A 10,398-nucleotide genomic window follows, 5' to 3' on the forward strand; every position below is an offset into this window, starting at 1 on the left:
CTGACTGAAATATTTTTGGACAATTTGGATTTAGTTGAAGAACAAAGAAACAACCCATTAAACAACAAGCCTATTAACTACTTGTCCGGGTTAATGGTGAGGTGGTTGAACCTGAAACAATGGCCTGAAACAATGGCCACACTTTGAGCTAGCAGGAGAGAAAATAGAACAGTGAAGGACGATCAGATGAGGGAGGTTAGAATGCAATTGCTTATCCCAATGAAGTACCTAAGGGAAATACTAGGTCTGGCACATGACACACCCTGTGGGGGACATGTTGCTCAGGAGAAAACGCTCTACTGAGTGACGTTTCATTTCTATTGGCTGGGTGTTCACCACGAGGTAGAAGAGTACTGCACCTCTTGTCTGGAATGCCAGTGGGCAAGTCAAGGCAAGGTACCCTGGGGCTTGCTGATACACCTCTCTGTGGTAGGGACTCCATTTGAGAGGATTGGCATGGACCTGGTGAGCCCATTGGAAAAGAGTACAGCCAGGTTCAAGCACATACTAGTCATATTAGATTATACCACATGGTCTCCTGACGCAATTCCACTCTGCTCCACGAAAGCGACAGCCCTTGCTCCAGAGTTCATGAAAGTGTTCATCCAAATGGTTATCCCTCAGGAAATAATCACAGATCCGGGCACCAACTTTATGTACCAACTTATGAGGGAACTGTATAGCCTGGTCAAGATAAAAGCTCTAAGAGCATCAGTGCACAACCCCCAATCCGATGGGCTGGTAGAGAGATTAAATAGACTTTGAAAAGTATGCTGCGGAAGTTTGTAGTCTTGGAGCCTCTCCATTGGGACCAATTATTTCTGCCACTCCTGTTCACCATCTGCAAAGTCCCTCAGAAGTCAAAAGGGTTTTCCCTGTTCAAATTATTATATGGGAGATTGCCAAGGAGAATACTGGGAGGATTGAAGTTCCAGGCCATGAACTCGATACAATATATTCTATGACTGAGAGAGATGTTAAAGCTTTTAGAAGAGTTTGCAAGAGAAAATCTAACCAAAGCACAACAGAGGCAAGCACAAGCATACAACAAGGGAACTCATGTCTGGGAGTTCCAACTGGGGGACCTAGTGTTACTCCTTCCCACCTCAGAATCCAAACTGTTGGCTGGATGGTAAGGCCCTTTTGAAGTGATGAGATGAACAGGGGCAGTAAATTATAAGCTGACAAGAGGAAAGATACTAATGTGTACCAGGTCAACCTGCTAAAGGCCTGGAAAGATCAGGAAGGGCTCCTGGTAATGCTGTTTCCCCCAGAACTGGAACTCGGACCCCAGGCTCCTGCAGCTCCACCCAAGTCCCAGTGGGAGAAGATCTACACGTGGAGCATAAGCAGCAAATTCAAAATCTCACCCAGTTCTTCTTGTTAGTCTTTTCCACAGTTCCAGGACAGACTCACTTAGCGTTCCATCACATAGAGACTGAAACAGAGAAAAAGGTCAGAGAGAATTTTTAGCCATTGCCGAGGCACATGTGGGAAGTGGTACAGAAGGAACTGCAAGCTACATTAGACCTTAGGTGGTCACAGAGTCACATAGGAAGTGGCGAAGCCCTGTAGTGTGGATATCTGAACAGGAAGGGTTGACCAGATTCTGCATAGACTTCGGGAAGGTCACTGTGTCCAAATTTGAAGCCTACCCAATGCCGAGGGTTTACAGATTGTTAGAGAAGTTAGGAGCCATCGGGTATATCCTCATCCTTGACATAATCAGGGTTTACTGGTAGATTCCTTGACTCCGAAGTCCTGAGAAAAGACAATCTTCTACATGTTTGGCCTGTACCAATTAAAGATTATGCCATTTGGCCTACATGGCACGGCACCACCTTCCAAAGGCTGATGGATAAGGTGCTTTGGCCTCATGATCAGTAGGCAACTGTGTGCATCGATGACATCATCATCTATAGCAAGTACTGGAATGATCATTTAAAACATGTTGCAGCGGTCTTGTAGGCACTCAGAAATTCTGGACTTACAGTTAACCCCACCAAGTGCCACCTATTTAATTGAGAGATGATGTACCTGGGGTATATAATGGGGAGGAGATGCCTGCACCCTTTGGTAGGAAAGGTCCATGCTCTGGAAGAATGCCTCAAACCCACCACAAAGAGTCAGGTTCAACACTTCCTGGACTGGTGGGCTACTATAAGTGTTTATCCATTTATGTGGGCAGGGGACTGGACTTGATGACCTCTCGGGGTCCCTTCCAGTCCTAGAATCTATGAAACTATCCTAGATTTTGCCATGATTGCAGCCCCACTGATGGACCTAGTGAAAGACGTAGCCCCCAATATGGATAGGTGGTCTCAGGACTGTGCCACAGCCTTCAAGAAATTAAAAGATCAACTGACTTGGGAGCCTGTTCTGTTCCATCCTGATTTTTCAAAACCTTTCATCCTGCAGATGGATGCCTCCAACATTAGCCTGGGGCCATGTTGTCCCAAGAAGTGGAGAGAGAAGAACAACAAATCGTTTACCTCAGTCAGAAATTCTTCCCCTGGGAAGTGGCGTATTCAGTGATAGAGAGGGAGGCCTTAGCACTAAAATGGGCCACTGAAGCACTTTGCTATCACTTATGGGAACAGTCATTCCATCTCATGACTGCTCATGCACCCCTCCAGTGGCTGGACACTGTGAAAGACCATAACCCATGGATTATGTGCTGTACCACTCACTACGGCAATAGAAGTTTGAGGTACTGCTCTAAGTGGGATGTGACCACAAGAACACAGACTTCTTTTCTCAGGACAGAGGAGACCCGTCTGCGCAGACTGATCCTGTGATGCTCAGTCTGTGGGCCTGGGTGCGTGATGGGGTTTACTGATGATGAGTGGCGGTCAGAAGGGACTGAGTTACCCCTTGCCTCTCTCTCCTTGGGCCCTGGGCCAGGACCTGGTGGAGAGAGGGGCTCAGATTCCCCTATCCTTCTCCCTTCCTCCAACCTCCTGAGAGATCCTGCAGACTCAGGAAAAGGGAGAGGAACTGTGGCTTGGCTGCTGGGCCCCTGGACTTCCCAGGAGAGCAGCCTCAAGGCTTGGAGAGACTGTTTGGCTGTGTCCTGACCACTAGGTCTGCTGGATCCTAAGTGAAGCCTGCTACAGGTGCCTTTCACAATAGACAGTGATGTAAAATTGGATAAATAGAAAGGGATGGTCTCTGTGATGTCATTTCTACATACAGCAAATTGTTCTTTCCCATACAATGCCCTGAAGGAAAGCAGAGAAGGATGGCATCATCAGTGAAGCAGGGAGGGGACCACACACGGACATTTCCCTCTAAAATAACTTAGGTGGGTTTCAGACATCAGACTGGACAAGAAAAATCTCTGAATTAGTGTCCCTTTAAGATGGAAACAAAAGTACGGTAAATAAGAGAGAAACCCAGAGAGATAATGAAAAATGTTTCCTCTCTACATCAGATTGACTTATCCTCTGTTATGCGGCTTTACTTTGAAACAGATCAGTCTCACTGCAACACATTTAATGCTGCCAGCCACCACATGCTTATTTGGCAGCTATTTAAAGCTCATATCATATTGCTCTGTTGCAATGCTAGGAACCCACGTTCCAACTGGTATACAACTGATCTAAACAGAAATCAGCTTCAGGTTTTGTTCCCTAAAATTAAATGTAATGGCATGATCTCTATGATCCTTTTTTTTTTTTTTTTTTTTGCATTATTACTTTTTAGAACAGTGTTTTGCTAGCACCACAGGGGAAATTCAGTTGGGTTGTCAGTCTGATATACTGTATTATCAGATATGTTAGCTTTTCCTCCCTCTTACATTTGCTTAAGAGCTTATAAACCACAGAGAATAAAAAGTGCTAAATAGAATGAAATGACCTGTCAAGGATAGATATAGTATTTGTGAACGACTTAAAAAAATGTACCAGCTTCAGGCAATCCAATATGACTGAGTCTTTATGTTATCTTGAAACTTGGCCCTTTTCTTTTTTTTCTCCCAAGTAAAGTGCTTCTGATGGTCATTGAGCTTTGATGGTTGCTTCTTGAAAAGGACCCATTTTGTCTTCCCAAATTAAGTCCAAGACCCGGTTTTCATAGCAGTAGAGGGCAAGGATGATTAAATGAGAAATAGGTTTGAATCCTGCTCTTAATATAATGAGTCTGATCTCGAATTTTATGAAACATTCAACAAAGTCAAGACAAGCAACTCCCAAGAAGAATTAACCAGTAAGCACTTTATACAGGATTTGGAGGTTTTATTAGCAGAGGATAGGAGGATTTTCTATGTGGAGTAAAGTGACCAATCTTGGCTTAATGCAGCTGTTAACCCTAATGGATAAATTCAACTGAGGAGTTTGGGTGATCAAATTACATTTAACCCATCTCAGAAAATATGTGATAATGTTGTACGCTGAAGCACCAGAGGAATGGTAGGGATTGGTAAGGCCACTATATTTTTGGATGCAGTTCTGCTTTTTTTTTTTTTTTTTTAAGGGTGAGGCAAGCAACAGTCATGAAAAGGAGAGTAGTTAACTCAGAAACCTTTGCAGGTTGTAGGGCTTTGGCCATGGGTGGTTTGGAATGACCATTGGGTAGTTTCAGCAATGTCCTTTTTCTGGAATATTCCTGAACAAATGATAAAGTTTACCTTAAGTTGCTTAGGTGAGTTCCTCACTCCTACTGTGGATCTTTATGCCACATATGGGGGCCAGAGCAGCATAAATAGGGCCCTAAAAGCTCCAGTTCCAACTATAGGAAAATTCTTCCTGTGTAGGCACCATGGAAGACAGCCATGTAAGGTCCTCTGAGGGCTCCTTTGCTCAGGAGTGGGTAAAGGTGGCTTAAAGCCAACTTAGCCCCTGTCCTCCTGTGCCGCGAGTTCTGCACTACCCGCACCTCTAAGCACAGAATATCATCCATAGTGTCTAGGCAAAAAGGCAGCTTAGAAACTGACTGTGGTGAAGTAGTTCAGTGCTATAGGGTCTTCCAAGAGAAGCTAAGGCCACTGCAGAAGTAAACAGTTGTGGCTGAAGTGCAGCAAGAATTGGCATTGTTGGATTCAGTCTCTCCCTCTAATTGACCAGATGCAGAGAGAGAAATAACAAGTAGCATAAGTTGTAGAGCAGAGACCTATTATTCTAGTTCCACCTTTGAATAAAATAAATGTATTTAATCACAACGCAGCCAGTGGAACTCCTTAGCACTAAATATTGTTAGGGCCGAGAGCATAGTGACATTCAAAAAAGATTGCGATATTTGTAAGGATATGTTCATCAACAGTTACATTCGATAGAATCTTTTTTTTTCAGAAGGGCTATAAACCCTCATGATTCAGAGAAAGAAATTCCTATAGAGTATTTCATAATTTTCACATTTCATCTGAAGCACCTGGCTCTGGCCACTGTTACAGAAAGAAAACTTGACTCGATGGACTATTGCTCCAGATTTTGCTAATCTTAATCACATTGGGTGGTGCCTTATTCTATGAATAATCCCATTGAAATCAATGGGTCTACTTGCTAAATCTTACAGTATGAGTAGGGATAGCTCTAATTTCATAAGAGCTAGATTCTGAACCCCTTATTCAACATACTAAGCAATTACTCAGCCATGTAATCCCAGAAAAATCAATTAGACTATTTGGGTAACTACTTACTATTGTGAGTAAGTGGTTCACAATCTGGCTTTATTAGAATATTTCTTAGTTATGATGGAAAAGTTGTGTCTGGCTTCTTTTGAACAGAAAAGTGCCTGAAAACAAAATAAGTATTGTTACACATATTTCAACTTCTTAATAGTTTTTTTTTTTTGAGAAACGTATAGCAAGGTAGAGGATCTGACAAACAAACTTGAAGAATCAGTTTATGCCAGAGGGTCTTTTTCTCATTTTCTTAGACTAGGTCTACACCCCGGAGCGATATAGTTCAGCTGACCTCACCCCTGGTGTGAACAACGGTAGGCCAGTGAAAGAATTCTTCTGTTGACCTAACTACCATCCTTTGGGGATGTGGATTAACTATAGCAATGGCAGAACCTCTCCCATCGCCGTAGTGATTGTCCACACTGAATTGCTACAGCGTTTCAAGTGTAGACAAGCCCTTATGTTATACACTGGTTAAGCAACATAAGCGTTAATAAGCAAACATAATTGATATACAATACAGACACAGCCAGAGTGGTATCCTTAGAGAACTGTGCTGAAACTGTTGCCTGGTAGAGTGACACTTTTCAGATCTCTTAAACCACTTTCATCCATGTTTAAACTCAGCTTTTCCCCTCCAGAGTTGGCTTTGCACATGGATGCTGGTCTTAAAGATAGTACTTCCCTGTTAGTTTTGGCCCCCATTCTCAAATTAATCACAATGGGACAAGTTTTTGAGAATGGTTAGATTGCTGGTGTACTGAGTCTGCTGCCTATCAGGCCAACCAATAGTGTCTCATTGTTTACTTGCTCCCTGTGTATCTGTATCCATCCCGTCTCTTGACTTATACTTAGATTGTAAGCTCCTTGTGTCAGGGGCTGTCTTTTTGTTCTGTGTTTGTAAAGGTCCTAGCACAACAGGGTTCTTGTCCATGATTAGGGCTTCTAGCTGCTACAGTAGTACAAATAATACATAATACATTTTTCTTTCGGTAAAACCCATTCACGTTAACTTGCCTGACTTGATCCAAAGAGCTTTAGAATATGTGCTCAGTGGCGCACTACTAACAAGTGGAGAGAAAAAGTTACACCCCTTTTGTCCCAAAATATATGACACAAAGCATAAGAAAATCAGCATCCCCATAAACTAACCACACAGCGAAGAACAAAGTAGTTCCATGACATTTATGCAACCCCTAAGTTTGTTAGAAAACAGTGTTACAAGTCCATGCCCATACACCAACACATATGTTATGGTCATCAGCTAGACCACGCATATTACTGCTGCTTGAGCACCTGAACTCAAGAACTATAGACCTCTGTTACTTTAGCTAAATGAAAATCTAACTTGGAATTGAGGCTATCAGATTAGTGGGACAGCCACCAAGTAAGATAATTCTGCCCCCACTTACAGCCATTCACTTCAGTGGGGCTTAATGGTATGTGTGAAGGATTTGGCCCAAACATATAAACAGCTCTGATTCTGTTCAGTAGAAGGCAATGATATGAATACTCTACCCATCATTTAGTGCTTTGGAGAGTATGGTATATATTCTCTTCTTGCTCTGGATTTATAACCCACATTAATGTTATTACAGTGTAATCATTAATTTTACAGGGAGTTGCATACACTCAGAAAGAGGGGAAATTTAGTTCATGAGTTAGACCAAACTGCAGCCACGGATAAAAAAATAATTCTCCAAATCCTGGCATCTGTGTCTTTTGAACACATACTTTCTGACCAGTCATGTTGCAGGTTCATTGGCTCTGTTACTAGTGTAGTACCCAGTGCATAGAGATATTAAGTTTATCATCCAAACAGCTGCACACAAGGGTGTGTCAAACAGAGCAGTGAAGGAAAAATAGGGAAGCAATTTAACAAGAGGATTTAACCCATGCTGACTTTTTCATCCTACAAGTCTCTGCACCAAGCTATTGCTGACAAGCAATTTGAGAGTTATAGTTAAAGTCTAAAAGGAGCACTTATACCACAGGAATTTCTGAACTTTTGATCCTTAGAACATGAGGCTTTGGAAACTAACCTCTCTGTCCTATCTATAAGTATACATACATGCAACTTTATTTGTGTAAGATGAACTACAGTATCTATTTCAGGGGTCGGCAACCTTTCAGAAGTGGGGTGCCGAGTCTTCATTTATTCACTCTAATTTAAGGTTTCACATGCCAGTAATACATTTTAATGTTTTTAGAAGGTCTCTTTCTATAAGTCTATAATATATAACTGAACTATTGTTGTATGTAAAGTAGATAAGGTTTTTAAAATATTTAAGAAGCTTCATTTAAAATTAAATTAAAACGCAGAGCCCCCCGGATCGGTGGCCAGGACCTGGGCAGAGTGAGTGCCACTGAAAATCAGCTTGCCTACCTTGATCTATTTCATACATCTACACTCATATTTGATATGTATAACATACATGAGAAATCTATATAAAATATATCACACTCTGTAAGCAAGATAGAAATATTGTCAGTCTGTATATGCAACTGTTAGTGAGACATTATTCTGACTCATCAAATCGGGGGCAGAAATTTCTCTGTAGAAAGGTGGAGTATTTGAGACCGATTCTCTTGAAGCTAGTTTTATGATGAACAAAAATGCAGTCCGTGATAGAGCAGAAGTACTAGGGTTTTTGCAAACATATAGGGAAATGAGCACAGAATTGTTCTATGGAATAGAAGCAAAGAGGGAAATGCAATTGAGGCTGATTTACAGTGAAATCCAGATTCAGCTTCCTTAGTTTGGAGAGAAAGAAAGACGTGTGTTGTTTTTTGTACCAGGGCCCAGAAAAGGAATGAAAACGTGTGCTGCAATGTTTCTGTCTGCCACCAGAGGGCTTCATTTCATCTGTAAAGGAAGCTTTTTGCTGAAAATCCTAATGGGTCTGTGACAAAATCTCACTGATGAGCTACTTAACAAGAAAAAGAAAGCTAGAGCTTTTTTGAGTAAAATGTGCTCTATTTTCTTTTCACATGTCCTTATCTTTGGTTGAGATTTTCCCCAGTTGCTAGAGTCTCATTGGAGCCATCGCAAACAGCACATTTCCATCAGAAGTTGGAGGATTAAAGAATATGGGCCCCAAGAGCCACCACTGTGGGAAGTTTTAAAACTTTCTTGGTATAAAGGCTCCCACTGTTCAGAAAATGGCCTGTGGTCCAGTTTCTAGCACCTTCAGGCCCGCACTGGAACCAAAACAAACAGCAGGAAGCATCCAGGTCAAACAAGGGACATGGTCATGGAAGCTGGTACTGCCCTGAAGAGAAAAAGGAAATAGACTGGAGGGGTTGGAAATTACCCTGCTATAGTTAAGACGTTTTGGGATCACTGAAGAGGTAAAATGAGGAGGAGCAGGAAAAAGCCAAACTACCAATTAAAGAAGCTGAACATTTCCTAGGTAGCGTACAGCTTAAAGATCTTTCACAGCAATCGAAAGGGATTTCTGTCCTTCAGCCGAGAAGAATATTCCCAGCAACGGGGGGAGTTAAAGCTCTAATAAGAGGCTTCCAATTTTAGAAATTCTCTCCTCCTTATAACACCTCAATTTTTCCAACATTTTTCTAGATCTGACATTGTAGGAAGTCCACACTGTTAAAGATACATTACATAACTCACTAGCCTGCCTGATATTCCGGTGTTTGTCATTTATTTCCAAAACATTTTGCACTTTTCTTCCAAAGTTATCTTTTCCCTCAATTATGGGGGGATTTTTCAATTTCTCTTGTTATTATGTACATTATAATATTGCAGTCCTTTATGCAGAAAACATTTCCGGGGCCAGACATGCTGGTATCAGGGAGCCAAAGACTGAAGAAGGGAAGTGGCTAAAGGCACATAAGGAGAAGGGAACATAACACAAAAACACAATGTCATGAGTTTGGACACAGTGTGGCAAATTCATCCCTGCTTTAACCCCATTGACACCTGGGATGAATTTGGCCCATGAGTTTGAACAATCCATCTGATCTATTAGACTCTTTTCTCCTTCAGGTCTCTGGTTGAAATACTAGCGCTGCTTCAGAGGACTGTGGAGTTGTGCAAAGAGTTTCTGGGTATTAATCATGCTGGCATAGATCCGTTTTCCTTGTGATAAGAGAAGAGCTAAATCTGGAAGAAAAGGAGGAGAATCAATCTGCCTGATTGCCATAGACTCTTCATTTTGCACTCCACAGCCCCTTGCCAAGCTAAACAGCAGGGGATCCTGTCTCTGATCAGCTCAGTTCTTCCCAGCAGGTGTCACTGTGGAATGGGGAAATGTGTTTTGAGTCCTAGTGAACTGATTTCCAAACCACAGATTATGAGCCCTAACTGCAGCCAGAGCGTACACTGACAGAGCCATGAAGATAACAGGCCATTACATTTGAAAAACTTTCATAATGAGATCTGATACATAAGTAATTTTCACCCCCTTTTACGAAGACAACAACAGTAAATACGAGTGCTGAGTTTTAAAATATTTCTTAGAAATGATTAAGAGATACACAGTTCACAGATCAGTACACTAGGTAGTAACACAGTATGCTGACAAAGGTAAAATTTCAGAATTTTTGGTAATTACCGATAAGCCCAGTTCTGGTCTCAGTTACATACAAAGCTGGGCAAACAATGGAAAAAATTAATTAGCGAGCATGTTTGCTAAAGCTGGTTAGTGATTCCATCTGGTCACGTTTCTGCCCTTTTTATTCCCTTTGCACAAACATTTGGATGGCCAGTTTTTGTTGGCACCTATGTTTGGAGGAGGAGTTTTAATTTGTGCAAATAC

Source organism: Malaclemys terrapin, chromosome 1 (assembly GCF_027887155.1).
Source record: "Malaclemys terrapin pileata isolate rMalTer1 chromosome 1, rMalTer1.hap1, whole genome shotgun sequence".
Lineage (NCBI taxonomy): Eukaryota > Metazoa > Chordata > Testudines > Emydidae > Malaclemys > Malaclemys terrapin.